This window comes from Dromiciops gliroides, chromosome 1 (assembly GCF_019393635.1).
Source record: "Dromiciops gliroides isolate mDroGli1 chromosome 1, mDroGli1.pri, whole genome shotgun sequence".
In the NCBI taxonomy this organism is placed as follows: Eukaryota; Metazoa; Chordata; class Mammalia; order Microbiotheria; family Microbiotheriidae; genus Dromiciops; species Dromiciops gliroides.
In genome coordinates, this window is record NC_057861.1 from 17602518 (window position 1) to 17621491 (window position 18974).

Below are 18974 nucleotides of genomic sequence, written 5' to 3' on the forward strand. Positions count from 1 at the left end.
CCCTTATTGTTATTATTTTAAGGTCCCTCCAAGCTATGACATCCTCTGTTCTAAGCTAGCTCTGTTATTGCTTGTTCTAATGTTCATTCCAGCCCAGATATTCAGTGTTCTGAGGTCCCTCCCACCTCTGACATCCCCTGTTCTAAGTTCCCTCCCAGCCCTGACATTCCCTGTTCTAAGGACCCTCTGAGCTGTGACATTCCTTGTTTTAAGTCCCTTCTCAGTGCTGACATTTTCTATTCTAAGATGCCTTTGAGCCCTAACATTCTGTGTTCTGAAGCCCCTCTGAGCTCTGAACATCTCTGTTCTAAGGGAGGGTATTCTAGGTATGATATGTTCCTGTCCCAAAGCACAAAGAAAGGAGATGTAATGCCATGCAGGAAGTAGAGAAAGCAAGCCAGTTTAACTGAAATGTAGAATGCATTAGGAAGAGTAATGTGCAATCAATGGAAAGGTGAGTTGGAATTTGGTGGAAGTGGGCTTTAAGGAGGAGGCAGAGGAGCTTATATTTTATTTCAGCCTTTGAACCCAGCATCCTGGTTCTAGGTCTTACCCTGGAAGATCTCTCCACCCTCTGATTGGTCACTTGTTCCCAGAGACTCCATTTTAAGGAGGTGCCCAGGCCAACCATATTCACTCCTTCATTCCTCTCCAGTTTCTTTATCCACCGTGCTCCTCTGCCAGTAACTCCTCTCCTCACTTTCACCCCCAAAATCTTCAGCTCACTTTTATCTGTTGTCTTCCCTCCTTAGAATGTAAGTCCTTTTAGGGCAGGTTCTGTCTTTTTAGTTGCTTATATTTGTATCCCTGGTGCTTAGCACAGTGCCTGGTACTTAGTAAGTGCTTAATGGGTAGGTAGATGGTACAGTGGATAAAGTGCAGGGGGCAGGAGGGAGAGTTGAAGTCAGGAGGACCTAAGTTCGAATCCAGTCTCAGCTGTGTCTGGGTAAGTCATTTAACCCTGTCTACCTCAGTTTCCTCATCTGTAAAATGAGCTGAAGAAGAAAATGGCAAACCACTCCAGTATCTCTGCCACGAAAACCCCAAATGGGGGTCACCAAAAGTCAGACACAGCCATACAACAAAGCGCTTAATAAATGCTTGACTTGATTTGCCTTGCTTTATCCTAAAAGCAGTAGAAAGCCCTAGAACTTATTGAGCAAGGAAGTGACCTGATCAGATTTGTGCTTTGGGAATAACAATTTAGTAACTGTGTGAAAGATTGATAGGAGAATAAGTTAGTGAGTCAGTCGACAAACATTTATTAAGCACTTAATATACAACAGACATTGTATTAGGTACCAGGGATACAAAGAAAGGCAAAAAACATGGACTCTGACCTCAAGGAGCTCCTATTCCAATGAGGTAGATAATGTGCAGATGATTATGCTCAGACAATATATTTCTGAGAGAGAATGCACTAGTAGGTGGGGGAGCAAGAAGAGGGGATCAGAAAATGCTCCCTACTGAAGGTAGCATTGGAGTTGACCCTTGAAAGAAGCCAGGAGATGGAGTCACTTGGTATCTTCTGATCCCCTGAATTTTTCCTGCATACTAGTCACTCCTTTCACCTGCCCATCTGTTATTATCCATTGTTCTTAGTACATGAACAAGCCATCTCCTTTTGTGGTCACAAATGTCCTTACTAATGTCCTTAAAACCATCCCTCAATGGCCAGTGATCATTGATTATGTGCTGCAGTCTCCAAACTCCCACCTGGCATGCTTTCATTGCTTTTAATATCCCCAGAAATTAATTTGTGTCCTTAAGAGTTAGAATTGTTCCATAGTTTGCAGACATGTAGCCCCATTGGGAATACATTGCCATGAAAAATAATGTGTTCTTGTGGCCGCTTGGGACCATTAAAAGCATAAAATTTCCCTAAGGCAATCCAGCTCAATTTCTTTCTCCAATTTCAATTCTGGGCCCAGCATATAGTACCACCAAGGCACCTGTCCAAGATACACACTGATGAACTAATCCCATGGGCTGCTCAGTCAACTGTATGTCCTTATCTGGATCTTATGCATTCTTCATCCACTTGGCTTTTCCCATGTGGATGGCTAGGAGAATTGATTTGGAGTGGTCTCTCTCATTAAGGAAGCAATGTGGTGTGCTAGGGACAGATTCAGTCAAAGGCATGGTATGATGCGGATATGATGGAGAAACTTGTGGGTCCCCCTGTGACACTCACTAGCTGTGTGAATGAGGTCATTTAGACTTTCTGTGCCTCTGTTTCCTCTTCCTAAAATGAGGGAGTTGGGCAAAATGGTCTCTGAGGTCTCTTCCAACTCTAAAGCTAAGATCCTATGACATTATTTGAACCAAATCTTGTTTTTCCCAGATCTGCCATATCTCTCATATCTATCCACTTCTCTATATCCCCCTTGGAGACTATCCTAGTTAAGCCCCCCTTACCACTCACTCAAAATACGGGAGTAAACTCCTAAAGGTGCTTCTCCTTCTATTCCAGTTTGTCCTTCATACCCTGACAGACTAGCCTTTCTTAGACATGGATCTGAACATGTTACTCCTCCAATTAAAAAAAAAAACTCCAGTGGACACTTACTACCTCTTGAATAGAACTCAGACATCTTTGCTTGGCATCGAAGATCTGCCACAACCTGGTGTCACCTTGTCTTTGTACCCTTATCTCATATTTAGTCCCTCTGCATACTCTATTCACTTCAGACAGCTAGATAATGTTATTCATCTCAAATATACATTGGAAGGTCCTGCCCTCCTTTGCTCAGGTTAACCTCCCTTGAAATGTCCTCTCTACCTACCTTCATTATTGAATTCCCACCCATCCTTTTTTGTTTTTTTGGTTTTTTTGTGAGGCAATTGGGGTTAAGTGACTTGCCCAGGGTCACACAGCCAGTAGGTGTCAAATGTCTGAGGTCGGATTTGAACTCAGGTCCTCCTGACTCCAGGGCTGGTGCTCTATCCACTGTGCTACCTAGCTGCCCCCCTACCCATCCTTTTTATTTGCTTTTGTTTTTTTTTGTGGGGCAATGAGGGTTAAGTGACTTCCCCAGAGTCACACAGCTAGTGTCAAGTGTCTGAGGCTGGATTTGAACTCAGATCCTCCTGAATCCAAGTCCAGTGCTTTATCCACTGCGCCACCTAGCTGCCCCCTACCCATCCTTTTTAAGACCAAATCAGATGTGTCCTCCTCTACTTAGCCTTCCTTCTCCCCTCATACTTCACCGTGTACTTCATTAGCACTTATTTTATGCATCAATCATCAGAGTTGTAATTAGAAATTCTTGTACCTGGAGCAAATTCAGACAGAGATGGGCACCGCAGTGTAAAAGACAGTCTAACAATGGGTGCAGCTATGCCAGGAGAAGGGACTGGCTTTCCCACAGAGTAAACCTTTTACTCCTATAATTGTTGGAAATTAATCCAAGGAAAGAGGTTTATTGGTGGGTTGACTATAGGGTTGATAGTGCCATGTAGCAACATGGGCAAGTCTTGGGGACAGCAATTATGTAGTAAAGAGAGTCAATTTTCAGGACCCTGGGACAAAACCATAGTTACCTTTTACTAGCTACAATTTGCTTATTATGTCATTTCCTACTTTATAGTTTTTATCTTATCTATCACCTAGACTGAGCTCCAAGAGGCTGGACACCAAGGCATCTAAACTTTGTATCACCCCTACTACCAAGGTCTCTGTCATCAAACAAGCAAGCAATTGACAAGCACTTATTAAAAACCAACTCTGTGTCTGGCACTGAGGATTCAAAGACAGATACTAAATAATCCCCACCCTTAAGGAACTTATTTTTATTAGTATACAGTATGCAAGCTATGAATAGATAGATATTGATACATGACTTTGACTCCATCAAAGCTGGGAAGTAGTTGATCCTGAGGGGATATATCCCAGCCTGATACAGATGGAATTGTTTCTTCTCCAGGAGTTCCCAGGCCACCTTCCCTATGGTTCTCTCTGATTCATTTACCTAATTCCATAGGTACTTCTATTTTTCATTTGATACTGGATGAAGATTTCTTCCCATTGGTCTCTGTAGAAAAATAAGATTTTTGTACTAAGGTCCAAAACTAAAAACAAGTTCCCCAGGAGATCTGAGCTTCTTTTGTCCTAATTTTTCTTAATTAAACCATTAGGCTGCCTGATAGCTAGCTATTGCTCTCTTGGGGCAAGAATTGGTTATACAGCCTTTCAAGAGGGTGATGTCTGAGAGCTACTCTCTCCAGAAAGCTGGATGGCCTCTGCTTATCTCTTCCAAGGCACTGACATTCAGAGTTAAAGGATTTTTCCCTTGAGAATAGCCTCTTTAAAGTTATTATTTTTCTAAATAAAGTGTTATAGTCTAACTATTCTAGAGAACAATTTGGAACCATGCCCAAAGGGCTATAAAACCATGCATACCCTTTGACCCAGCAATACACTATTGGGTCTTTTTCCCAAAGAAATCATAAAAAAGGGAAGAGGACCCACATGTACAAAAATATTTATAGCTGTTCTTTTTGTTGTGGCAAAGAATTGGAAATTGAGGGGCTGCCCATCAATTGGGGAATGTCTGAATAGGTTGTGGTATATGAATGTAATAGAATTCTATTGTGCTGTAAGAAACAATGAGCAGGCAGATTTCAGAGAAACCTGGAAGGACTTGCATGAACTGATGATGAGTGAGATGAGCAGAACCAGGAGAACATTGTACACAGTATCATCAAAATTATGTGTTGATCAGCTGTGATAGACTTGATTCTTCTCAGCAATACAGTGGTCCAAGATAGCTCCAGGGGACTCATGATGGAAGGTGCTCTCCAGATCCAGAAAAAAACAACTTGGAATATGGATGCAGATTGAACCATACGATTCCTTTTGGCTTTGGTGCTGTTGCTTTTCCTTTTTGATGTTTTCCTTTTTGCTCTTATTCTTCTCTTATAACATGACTAATGCAGAAATATGTTTGATGTTATCAGATTACTCGCTGTCTTGGGGAGGGAGGGATGGAGGGGAGGGAGGGAGAAAAATTTGAAACTAGAAATCTTATAAAAACAAATGTTGAAAACTATCACTACATGTAACTGGAAAATAATAAAATACTTTTATAATAAAAAACAAAAAGGAAAAATACCTGTATGTACAAAAATATTTAAAGCAGCTTTTTTTGTGGTGACAAAGAATTGGAAATTAACGGGATGTCCATTGATTGGGGTATGGCTGAATAAGTTGTAGTGTATGATTGTGACAGAATGCAACTGTTCTATAAGAAATTATGAAGATAGTTTCAGGAAAACCTGGGAGGATTTATATGAACTGATGCAAAGTGAAGTGACCCAGAAGATCATTGTACACAGTAACAGCAATTTTGTAACAAAGATCAATTGTGAAAGACTTAGCTACTCTGATCAATACAATGATCCAAGACAATTCCAAAAGACCCATGATGAAAAATGCTATCCACCTCCAGAGATAGATCTGATGAGCTCTGAATGTAGATTGTAGTCTATTTTTTCACTTTCTTAATTTTTCTTGCCTTTTTTGGTAACAGGAATGATATGGAAACGTTTTGCTTGACCTCACTTGTATAATTGATATTATATTGCTTGCCTTCTCAAGAGATGAGGGAGGGGAAGAACTTGGAACTCAATTAAAAAAAATTCTAAAAATAGATGAATGGATTTTTAAAAAATTGAGTGTTATAGTTAACCTCAGGGTGTTGTCTCTGGACTTATTTATAGGTGACCATTTACCAGATCTGGTTTGACAGAAAAGGAGGAAGTTGGAAAGCAAGAGAAATGAGTTTGAGTGCTTCCAGTGACTCACTGTGAGACCATAAACAAGTCACTTCTCTCTAGGCCTTGGTTTCCTCCTCTGTAAAATAAGGAAGTTGTACTTAATTTACTTAAAAAGACTTTCAAGATCTAAGGTCCTGTGGTTCTCTGATTTGAGCATCACCAGGAAACGCCTTTCTGGCCACAGTGTGATAAGGCCCGTGGAGAGTGTCCAGAGGATGGCAACCAGAATGGTGGAGGGCTTTGAGCCAATGTCACATGAGAATGAGTTGAAGGAACTGGAGATGAGATGACTCAGGAAGGACATGATTAGCTGTCTTTAAGTATTGAAAGGACTGTCAGAGAGATTAGATTTGCTCTATTTAGAAGGCAGAACCAGGCATAGGGGCAATTTGGACTGGAAATCATGGGAAAATTTCCTGATAAATCACCCAATGGAATGGGCTTCCTTGGGAAGTGGTAGGTTCCTCTTCCTTGGATGTCTTCAAGCAGAGGTTGGCCATTTGTCAGGAATGTTATAGCAGAGATTGCTCTTGTGAATGGCTGCTGAGGCCCTTCTGATTCTGAAATTCTGTAATTCTGTGGTATCTCTCCTCAGCTGCCTATCCAAGTACCTGAGCTTTCACCATTAGTGTTTCCTTCTGTTGGGTCTTGAAACCTGTTAAATATTCCAACACTTCAAATCCCTCATCAATTTACCCCATAGCTTTCAAGGGCCATGATGGCCCCCAGAGATCAAGGCTCTATTTGGGGAATGATGAATGGCCACAAAATCATTCCATAAAAGAATCAACTTAAGGACCTGGGAGTTTTACCCTTGGAGAAGATAAGGCTAAGTAGAGACATGATACCTTCTCTAATCTCTTTAGTTATTATCCACCCCCATCCAAAATACTTAGTATTTACATTGAATATATTTTTTATTTTTATGTCATAGGATCATAAATCTAGACCTCGTGGACATTTTAATGGCATATGGTTCAATCTAGACCCCAAAGAAATCCTAAAACTAAGGCTAGAACATGTTGCTGTTGTTCATCCTTTGTTTTGAAAGAGGACCAATAATATAATAAGTTGATATCTTGAATTGGATTGAAGTGAGGCAGAGTTTCACAAAGTCATCAGCCTCCCTCTTTCTTCCAGTCATTGAAGTCCAATGTCAGGGAAAAAGTCAGGATGATTGGCAATGGTCTGGAAGCAGCAGATAACCTTGGTGTCTTTGACATCTGACCAAGCTCTAAGCTCTCCACAGTACCTGCTTCAGCCACCTTCAATGGCTTGTTGGAACAAATTATTCTTACCTACACATTCCACTACGGAAAGTCTTCTCATGCTTAGGGTAGGCATTCCCCTAACTAGTTGATGGGTTTGAGGCTCATCAGTTACCTTTAATCTGGTTTAGCCTGTCTGCTGAGATGGTTTTAGCAGGGTGTGGCCGATGTGCATGCTAGAGCTTCTTGGAGACACAGGTGAGAGTTAGGTGACAGGAGGACACCAAAGGTGGATAAGCAGCCCTGAAAAAGGCTGCCCATGCCCTCACAACACAGGTTCTACTATTCCCTGAATGCTCCATCCACAGAAGAGCTAGAGCATATCCTGTATTCAAACACCTCCAGGGAAGAGGCATCTAAAAAGGACTTGAAGGATTGCAAAGTGCTCAGCATACACTGTCCCATATGATTCTCCTAACAGTCCTATGAGGTAAGCAGCATCTTTATCCCTACTTTACAAAAGAGTAAACTGAAGCTTAGCAAAAGTAAGTGATTTGCTCAGGGGCACACAGTTTTTATGTACCCAAGGTAGGATTTGTACCCAGGTCTTGTTAACCTCTGGCCCAGCATCCTTTCTAGTATGCCATGCTATCAATGTTTCTGACTACAGCCACTTGACTTCCTCCTTCTAACTGGCCATTTCTAATCTGCCGAGTAGAGAGCTAGCCTCAGATTTAGGAAGACCTGGGTTCAAGTCTCTTTCCTGACATACATTAGCTGTGTTACCCTGGGCAAGTCATTAACCTTACAGTGCTCCCCTGACCACTCTCCTAAGACTACAGGATACAGAGAAAGTGCTGCTCTCTGATGGTAGAGGGAGCTTCCTTATCTTGGAGTTCCCTCTATCAATCCTTAAATCTGCTGAGTAGACTGAGAAGCCAGCTAACTGGTTTATTAGAAATGTTTGTCAATTAAAATTAACCAGACTGAGTGAGCAAGCACTGGTGGGCTCCCCTTCAAGTAAAATGCCTGAGCTTTGGGACTTCTGTCCTGGTATCTAAGATGGTTTAATTTTTTGACTTCCTTTTTGACTCTTAGGCCCATGGTAGAGAAGGGGACCCTACCAGAGAACTGAATTTCAGATGAGTTAGGGTTCCTGCTTTGGAATTATCAGAAACTCTGAGTTAGTAGGATATATATATACACATACATACACACACACATATATATATATATATACACAGACACACACACATATATATATATATATATACACATATATATATAGTATATATCTGTATGTGAGAGAGAGGTGGGAGAGGGAGAGAGAGAGACAAAGGATATTGAGAGAGGGAGAGAGGAGAGGAGAGAAAGAGAGAAGAAGAGAGGAGAGGAGAGGAGAGAGAGAGAGAGAGAGAGAGAGAGAGAGAGAGAGAGAGAGAGAGAGAGAGAGAGAGAGAGAGAGAGAGAGAGAGAACCAGCTATAAAATACCCAGGGGAGAAAGCTTCTACTCAACTTTGCGTATTGCAGGTGCTCACTCACTCCACTCTGCTGGTGAAGAATGAAGAGCTGCAATGAGAGACTACAAAACAAAACCAAGTCCCATGACTGTGCAGAGCACCCATGCAAGACCTAAGGAGAGATAGAACATTTCGATAAGATGCAGCCACTGACTTTTCCAGGATTTTACAGTCTAATAGGTGATAATGAAGTTTCACTGTAAGCTAGGTGCTAAAAATGTTATTCTCTTGGGGGAAGGACATGGTCGGAACAGGGAATCTGGACCTGTGATTTCATTGGCATGAGAAATTCCTGGTATGGAAATTCCCTCCACTATGCAGATTCACTACTGTCCTACCAATTATAGCCTTAGAGGATTGCTTGGGACAGTGAATGGGTAAGTGGCTTGTCCAAAGTCATGGCACATAAATAGTAAGTGAAATGTTTTTGAGACTAAAGAACAACTTATCAGGGATGCCAGAACAAATACAATGGAGTCAGGGATGGGAAACCAAGTCAGAATGGGGATAGGAAGGCTTGGGTCAGAGCTACCCATGCTGGCCTAAGAATCTCTGGCCTTAACTCGGGCAGCCAAGTGTTGTCGTAGATAGAGCATTGGGTTTGGAGTTGGTAGGACTTGAGTTCAAATCTGACCTCAGATAGTTACCATTTGTATGACCTTAGGCAAGTCATTTAACCTCTGTTTGCCTCAGTTTCCTCTCCTATAAAATGGGGATAATAATGAGGACTCATCTCCTCATTATTATTAAGTGAGATAATATTTGTAAAGCGCTTAGCAGTGTCTAGCTCATAGCAAGTATAGAAATTCTATCCAGCTTAAAGGGCAACTGAATTCTTAGGGGCCCAAGTCATACTCCCTCATTGACATTCTGGTTTTGAATGGGCTCTGCCAAGGCCACCTGAGGATGCCATCTCCCTAAATCTAGGACCATTGGTGAAGAAAGCAGGTAAAAGAGGACAATATACTCAGCCATAGCAAAGTATGACCCATCATGACCTCAGCTAATGGAGAATGATGCTTCTCTTGGTAAAGGTGTAGTGGACAATGGGTACAGAATATTGAATATGCCACCAGGTACTGGCATTTTGAAAAGTTGCATTTGCTTCCTTGCAAGGAAGGATTCAATGGGGGTGGCAGGGGGGGTGAATAGAGAGAGAATCGACTGAGGAATAACTTGGGGAGGTGACCCAAAAAGCATCAATAAAACAAACCAAAATAACAAACTGCTGCCCTGACATGTGGTTTGGAGATCTTGGAGCTGACCCCAGCCAAGGCCAAGGAATGATACAGACAGAGCAGGCTGTGTCAGAGCAGCCCTGGCTCTTAGCCTCCTTCCTAGGGAGTGATCAGATGTAACCCACTCCCCTCCCATCAGCCCCAGAGTGCTTGGATAATGTCTCTACCATGTAGTGAAAAACGGAGGCCCGTTAATCCAGCTTCCAATCTGTCAGAGGCCTCTTGAAACCAAGCCTGTTTTCTGCTAGGTCTTGTCCCAAGAGCCCCAGCCCTCACCACGCAGGAATGCACTCCTTATGACCAGAAAGCCAAGGATTTCACTTCACCAGGCTCAAGACCATCCAAGCTGCAATGGGACTCTGCCTTCCCTGGGCCCCACAGCCTTAATCACTTCTGCGGCAAAGCCACAAACACAGCGGACAAAAATAAACATACTCCAAATTCCTAAACCAAGAGGTGTTTCTGTAGACAGGACTGCCTTTGTTCTGCCCCTAGTGTTCCATATTCTAAAATCTCATCTAGCTCTGACATCCTAGATACTATGGCCCATCCAGGTCTCCCATTTTGTGTCCTAAAGTTCCTCCCTCTTTTGACATTCCATGTACTAAGACCCCTCACAGCTCTGACATTCCCTGTTCTAAGGCCCCTCTCAGCTCTGACATTCCATGTCCTAAAATCCCTCTCAATGCTGACTCCTTTTCTAAGACCCTCCCCAGCTCTGACATCCCATGTTCTAAAGTCCCTTCCACACCTGGAATTCTATGTTCCATGTTGCTTTCCAGATCTAACATTTGTATTTACCTAAGAACCAAGAACAGTGGTGTTCACTGTTGAATGAATAGATGAATAAGTAAATAAATGAACAATTAGAGCTCTATTTCTATCATTAACTCATGTATGACCTTGACATCTAAGACACTAAACTCTTAGTTAATAGTGACATTTCCATAGTGCTACAAGACTTTCAGAGTTCATTATATACATCCCCATCAGTCTTCTTCACTAGATCCTTCCCATAGTTACTTCTATTTTCTATCTACTGCAGTGAGTAAAACTATATATGGTCGCCTTATTTCTATCCCAAGTTTGGGGAAAATTAGTTGGGGTTTCTAATATACTTGTTACTTATAAATTAAAAGCTTTAGCTCCAGTTTGGGGGGCATTAAGCATTTATTAAAACAAATCTTAGTAAAGAGAGAACACTTGTCTCAGGAAGTTAAGAAGCCTATCTGGCCACCACAAGCACATCAGAGAGCATGTCTGAGTGTGGAGGCTTATTCTGGGTCTGGAGAAGAGGCAGTTCTTACACATTTCTTCAAGCTAATTGGCTAGCATCACCCAAATCCATTGGTTCACTGGACTTGAGGGTGGTTCATGAGCAGAACTGCCGAGGTCAGAGTTCAGAGAACAAACTCCCTGAGGGCCAGGCTCTCAGGTAGCTGTGGTTTCAATCAAGCCAACTTTAAGTGAGTTCATCAGCAAAACCAATCCAATCAATCCCAATATTATCCTCCTGAGCAGGGCCTCTGGGCATCCCAAAACCCATTATTTTCTCACACTACTCTTTACCACGTCCTCACCTACCAGTTCCTATCCTATAAACAATACATATAAACAATGCCCAGGTTCCTCTACATCTTAGAAAACAAACCCTTACTGGATTTCACCATGCGTAGGAGCTATTACCCCATAGCTCTCTTCCCTTTATAAGTCAAACACCTTGAGAAACCATCTATCCTTTTTTATGTGTGTGTGTGGGGGGGGCAATGAGGGTTAAGTGACTTGTCCAGGGTCACACAGCTAGTAAGTGTCAAGTGTCTGAGTCCAGATTTGAACTCAGCTCCTCCTGAATCCATGTCTGGTGCTTTATCCACTGCGCCACCTCACTGACCCTGAAACCATCTATCCTTGATGCATTCATTTTTTCTCCTCTCATTCTCTTAACCCTCTGCCATGTGACTTGACCTCATCATTCAAATAGAAAATCTCTTTCTTCCTCTCTGTCTCTGTCTCTCTTCCTCACCCTCCCCACAGTAATCTCTTCATTGCCAAATTCAGTGACCTCTTCTAAGTTCTAATTCTCCATCTCTCTACATCCCTTTTCACTCACTTGCTATTTCCTCCTGCCTACTCTCTCATCTCTGGTAATTCACAACTGTATACTCTCTTGGCTCTCCTCCTGTGTCCGATTGCTCCTTCTCAAGCTTCTCTGCTGGATCTTCATTTGTGTCATAACCATAAATTGAACATGTATCCCAGGAACCTGACCTGGCACCCCCCATATTCTATTTCTTTCATTTGATAAAATCAACAATACTCATGAGTTCCATTATACTTTTTAGGTAGATGACTCCCAGATCTATACACCCAGCCCTAGTCTCTTTCCTGAGCTCCTGTCCCTAATCCCCCCAAACCCTCCATTCTTCTGAACTTCCCTCTTATTGTTAAGGGTATCACCCTTCCAGTCTCCCAGGTTGGAAGCCTTGGTGTCATCCTCAACTCCCGCTCATCTCCATGTCCAACCAGGCATTAAATCTCGTCATTTCCATCTCCCTTGTACATGTTCCCTCTTCACTGTTCACACAGCTTCCATCCTAATCCAGACTCTCTTTGCCTCTTGCCTAGACTATTGAAATGGCCTCCTGATGTCTCCTTGCCTCAAGTCTCTCCCCACTCTAATCCATTATTCAAGGAACTACCAAAGTGATATTCCCAAAGCACAGGTCTGACTGAATCACACCCCTGCCTGCTCAAGAAGCTTCAAGAGCTCCCTATTACCTTTAAGATCAAATCCTCTATTTGGCATATAAAGCTTGTCATCACTTGGCCCCTTCTCTCTTTCGAGTCTTCTTACACATTATGCATTCTATGATCCAGCCATACCGTCCCACTTGTTTTCTTCACACACAATACTCCATCTCCCATCTCTGAATCTTTACATTGGCTGTTCCCCATGCCTAGAATCCTTTCTTTTCTCACCTTCACCTGTTGGTGTTCATGACTTCCTTTATTTTTTAATCATAAAAGTATTTTATTATTTTCCAGTTACACATAAAGATAGTTTTCAACATTTGTTTTCATATAATTTTTAGTTCCAACTTCTTCTCCCACCCTCCCTTCCCTCCTCCCTCCCCAAGACAGAAAGCAATTTGATAGAGGTTTTATATGTACAATCACATTAAACCTATTTCTGCAATAGTCATATTGTGAAAGAAGAGTCAGAACATAAGGGGAAAACCTCAAAAAAGAAAAAAAACAACAACTGAAAAGTAGAAACAGTATGGTTCAATCTGCACTCACAATCCACACTTCTTTTTGCTGCCTGTGGAGAACATTTTCCATCATGAGTTCTTTGGAATTGTCTGGGATCATTGTGTTGCTGAGAAGAGTCAAGTCTATCATACTTGATCATCACACAATGTTGTAGACGCTGTGCAGAATGTTCTCCTGGTTATGCTCACTTCACTCAGCATCGGTCCACTTAAGTCTTTCCAGGTTTTTCTGAAATCTGCCTGCTCATCATTTCTTACAGCACCATAGTATTCCATTACATTCATATACCACAGCTTCTTAAGCCATTCCCCCAATTGATGGGCATTCCTTCGATTTCCAATTCTTTGCCACCACAAAGAAGTATGCTATAAATAGTTTTGTACATGTGGGTCCTTTTCCCTTTTCTATGGTCTCTTTGGGATACAGACCTAGTAGTGGTATTACTGGGTCAAAGGGTATGCACAGTTCCATAGCCCTTTGGCCATAGTTCCAAATTGCTCTCCAGAATGGTTGGATCAGTTCACAATTCCACCAACAATGCATTAGTGTTCCAATTTTTCTGCAGCTTCTCCAACATTTATTATTTTCCTTTTTTGTCATATAAGCAATCTTATAGGTGTGAGGTGGTACCTCAGAGTTGTTTTAATTTGCATTCATGACTTCCTTTAAGAGTCATATTCAAGCACCACCTTCTGAAGGAGACCTGTCTTAGCTCCTAGCTGCTAATGCTGCTCCCTCTAAGGTTTTTGAGGTTGTTGTTGTTGTTGCTGTTGTTCAGTTATTTCAGTTGTGTCCAGGTCTTCATAACCCCATTTGGGATTTTTCTGGCAAAGAAACTGGACTGGTTAGCCATTTCCTTCTCCAGCTCATTTGACAGATGAGGAAACTGAGGCCAATAGGGTTAAGTGATTTTACCATTCACACAGCTAGTAAAACAATCTGAGGCTAGACTTGAATTCAATCAGGTCCTCCTGACTCCCAGCATAGCACTCTGTCCATTGGACCATCAACTTCACACACACACACAGAGTTAAGTTGCACTTATTTTATATGTATTGTGTATTTAACTATCTATTTCCATGTTGTCTCCTCTGTTAGAATGGAAGCTTCTTGAGAGCAGGGCCAGTTTCACTTTCTCATTATAGCCCAAGCACAAACCCTGCTTCCCAGCAGCCTCTTGCCAAATGCATGCCAGTTCTCCCTCACTAAGCAGCCCTGCCTTTCTGATGAAGTTATTGTTTGTTCGTTGTTAGTAGTCCCACTCTACAGATGATGAAAATTTGACCATAGAAGTCATGACTATCCCAAGATCACACAGCTATGTCCAGCTCCTATTGACACAGGGAATTCCCTGAGCCCAGCCCTGTGAGAGAGATTATCCTCATTGTACAGATGTAAAAACTGAGGCTGAGTGTAAATTGTTTGTGGTCATACAATGAGTAAGCATCAAGGGTAGGATTCAAACCCAAGCCTCTCCTGATTCCAGTTTCATAATCCCTTCCACTGCACCACACTGCCTCGGATGCCTAAAATACGATACATTTGTTATAGGATCCTAGAGCCAGATCCAGAAAGCACCTGAAAGGTCATCGAATCCAAAGCCCTTATTTTACAGAGCAGGAAACTGAGGCCCAGAGGAATCACAGGATCATAGATCCCAAGCTGGAAGAGATCTCAGAGGTCATCTAGTCTAACCCCCTCATCTTACTTATGAATAAGTGTTTTAGACCGTATACATATGATGCAATTAGACGAGGTGCTTCACAGTAAATACTCCCACCCACTTGCCTCAAATCAGACTTCAGATGTCCTTGGGTTTGTTTTGGAGCAGTACAATATTAAAGCTGCAAGATTCTAATAATTCTCCCTATAGATCTGTGCATGATGCAAGAAGCCGCCCTTGATCATGAGATAAACAGTAGCCCACAAAAAGTACATTGTATTTCTGTCCAGTTTCTCCAAATGTTTCTCCTCGTTCTGTCTGTTTGTCCTTCTCAGGGACCAGAATAAAAGGAGGAGTATAAAGCAGAATGCACTTGGCTCTATCAGAACTTTTAAGGGAAGTTTCCATTGCTAAACCTGGCCCAAAGCTGTTAACATTTTTACACTGGTTGATGTTGGAAGTGGTGGATATGTATATGTGTGTGTATAAATATATATACACTGTTTTAGAGAGATTCATATGTATACGTGCCTGTTTTAGAAGATGTTATGTTATATGTGTATATATGTATATTTTAGAGCTATTTACATGTTTTATATGTTTTAGAGATTTTGTTACATGCATGTATATGTTAGAGATGTTTGTGTTAGATATGGTCATATAGATTACAGATATGTGTGTTATGTTATCTATGCATAGTATATGTGTGTTACATGTGTGATGTTATAGATAGTTGACCTTGGAGTCAGGAAGACCTGGGGGGTGCACTGGGCTGCATGCCCCTGGATGAACTGCTTTACCTTTGTGTACCCCCAAGCAAGTCTGTGACTCTAAGTTGTAGAAAAGGTGCTGATTTGTGCTGGTGGAGGGAATGCCCTTATTGGAAGGTCTCCATGCTAATGACCACAGGTCCTGAATTGAATTAGAGTGGACTTGCAATCAGAAGCCAGCTCTGACTTCTGGGCTTGACATTTCACTTGGGTGGGTTTCCATTTGGTCATCATAAAAATCTCTAAAAAGGTCGGTGGTCCCCGCCTCACGGAGCTGTTGTGAATGGGGCATGACTTACATTTTAATGTGTGGTCTAACTCTGAACTTCAATAGCATTATTAATGGGACATATGAGTTTAATTAGAGTGAAGGAGTAGGAAAAGATGGGCAGAAAGGTCTCTGAGGGCAAAGACTAGCTTGAGTTTTTCTGTCTCTCCAGGCATGAGGACAGTGCCTGGCACATAGTTAGGTGATTTAAGTATTTATTAAATCTCCTTGAAATCCTTATAGGCTCCTAGCTCTGGGCAAAACCTCAGAAGCCATTTGGTCCAACCCCCTCACTTCAAAAAAGGAAACTGAGGCCCAGAGATATGACTTGCCCAAGGTCATTCAGCTAGCTTAAAGGAGAGCTAAGATTTGAGCTCACATCCTATGATTTCAATTTCTGTTCATGTTTCACTGTGTCACACTGTTTCCCTAGTTGACAGCTGAAAAAAAATAACACCCCATCTTGTTTCAGTTTTGCTAATTACAGAGTCTCTCCATCTGGAAGCTCACTGTGCCTTGATGCCATCCAGGCTCTGTTGGGTTAATGAGGACCAACTGCCCCTAAAATGAATGGCCAGCTGGGCCCTGGCATCTGGCCATTAAAAATGTCAGTAAAGGGAAAATGAATGGATGTGTTAGACTGTTGGTAATTGGGATTTCAGTGGCCAATGGCCAGGCTGCTTTTATTTGGTTATTTCTTCTGAAATGAGGAATGGGCATGGGAAGGGGGTGAGGAAGAAGGAAAGGAGGGGACAGAGAATGGGATGGGGGAGAAAGGAATGGCTGTTTTCCTACCTCAGGGGAAAATGGACTGAGAAATTACCATTCCAGCTGGCCACACGTGTGCACACTAACTGACAGACTGTCTCAGAGAGAGTGAACACTCCCCAGACTAGGGCGGAAGATGGATGCCTGGGTTCAGGACTCAGCAATCTGCCATCCACACACTTTTTTGGACAGACAGGATTGGGGGCAGAGGGGAAAGCATTTTCCCTTAGTTGACACCCAGTCAGAAAAACTAGGAATGAGGGTGGCATAGCTTCCTAATCTCTGGAGGAGAGAAGGTTCCCTGGGAGCATGACCAAGTCCAGGAGGTTCAGCAGCAGTCAGGAGAACAGACATTTACATGGCACCTGAAAGTTGGCAATGCCCCAATCTCATCTGTGCCTCACAAACTCCCTGTGAAGTGGGGACAGAGCAACATTACAACGCTGTCCTTCTCTACTATATCTGGGTGACCCTGGGCAAGTCCTTCCATGATTTCCTTCAAGTCTCAACAAAAATCCCACCTTCTTCAAAGGGCCTTTCCTAGTCTTCAGCACTGATAGGATCTTTCCTTTGAGATGGCTCTCCACTTCTTTTCTAAAGATCTTCTCTATCCAGAGCTGCTGATGTGGCTCTGAGCTTCCTGGGAACAGGGACCCATCTTTTTGCCTGTCTGCATATCCTCAGCACTTAGTGCAGTGCCTGGCACATAGTAGGTACTTTTTTCACATAGTAGGTACTTAATAAAGGTTTTGTTGACTGACCTTGGGCAAGTCATTCATCTCTTTAGATTTCAATTTCTTCATCTTTAGAATGATGGGGAGGTGTGGTATGGGAAAGAATGTTGACCCTCTAGATAGAGGGCCTGAGTTCAAATTCCGAATGTGTATGTGTATCTGCATGTGTGTATATATGTGTGAATATGTATGTGTATGTGTGTGCATGTGCACAATGTATGTTATTGTATTTACATATGTGTGCATTTTTGTTATGTGTATGTGTGTGAATTACATATATGCATGTATACATGTATTCCATGGGAAATAATCAGAAGGTAATCTTAAAGGGGAAGACATTAGGGAAGTAGGGAGAACAAAACAGGCTTCTTGCTGAAGGCATCACCTCTTATATTTACTGCCTGGGTGACCTTGGATAAGTCATTTAACTTCTCTGGGCCTCAGCTTCCTTGCCTGCAAAATGAGGAGGTTGGATTCAAGGACCTATGAGATCCCTTCCAACTCTAAGTCTCTGATCCTTCATTACACAGAAGTTGCCCGTCTTCATTCACAGATATAATTTCCAAAATTGGGAGATCCACACACAATTGAACTCACAGGTTCAGATTCCCTCCACCACCAACCACCACCACCACAATAAATACAACTATACAATGGCTGGTTTAGATGCCAACCGACAGAACAACCAAGCTCAGCCTCCAAAATATTCACTAAAAAATACCAAAGGAATACCTCTAATCACATTCCAACCCCTGAAAATGGCTCCAAAGGCCTCTCTGAGCAGGTGATACATAACTACAAAGTATTATGATAATCATTGTCTCCAATGGGCCCTTTCCCTTTGAATGGCCATTTGCCAGTTTGTTCCTCCTGCCCAGGCTCTGAGTAAATCACCCAACCCAGAGGGCCTGCCGGTTCCATCCCACTCTCCAATAAATTCTTTCCCCATGAATTCTGCAGCTCTTCCATTTGGCAAACAGTCTGGCTTATATTTATAATATGGCCTAAAATGGACATGGCTCTTTCATTTCTTTTCACCTCTTCCAGTAACTTTGGAAATGTGATCCCATTGGGGAACTTGGGTGGGAGCCAAGGATGTTAGAAAGATGGGGATGCCTCAGGGATTTCTCAGCTGGCTGCAGTGTCTAGAAAGGAGTAGGTGCATCATAGTGCTTGTTGATGAGACAGAGAGATTGATTGATGATGCCCATGTCAGAAGTGACACAGAAGACATTACAAGGACACCAAATGAAGGAACTTGGTGTGTTTAGCTGGGGAAAGAGAAGATCCATGGGGAACACAAAAGCTATCTTTGAGTCTTTGGAGGTCCGTCATGTGAAAGAGGGATTAAACCTTGTTTAGCTTGGCCCCAAGTGACAGAACTAGGAATGGTGGGGATGGGGAAGAATTGCAAAGAGGCTCCTTTAGGCTGGTGGGCACAAAAACTTCCTCATAATGAGTATTGCCCCAAAGTTGAATAGATTACTTTAGGGGTCTGATCATTTGAGGTCTTCAAGCAAAGGCTGGGCAAACACTTGTAGAAGATGTTGCAGTGAAGAAAATAATAATGAGGAGGTAGAAGAGAAGGAAAGGGAGAAGAAAAGGAGAAAGAGGAAGAAGAGAAGAAGGAAAAAGGAGAAGGAAGAGGAGGAGAAGAAGACAAGGGGAGAAGAAGGAGGAGGAGAAGGAGGAGGAGAAGCAACATTATATAACCCACAACAAATATTATCTAATTTGATCCTCACAACAACCT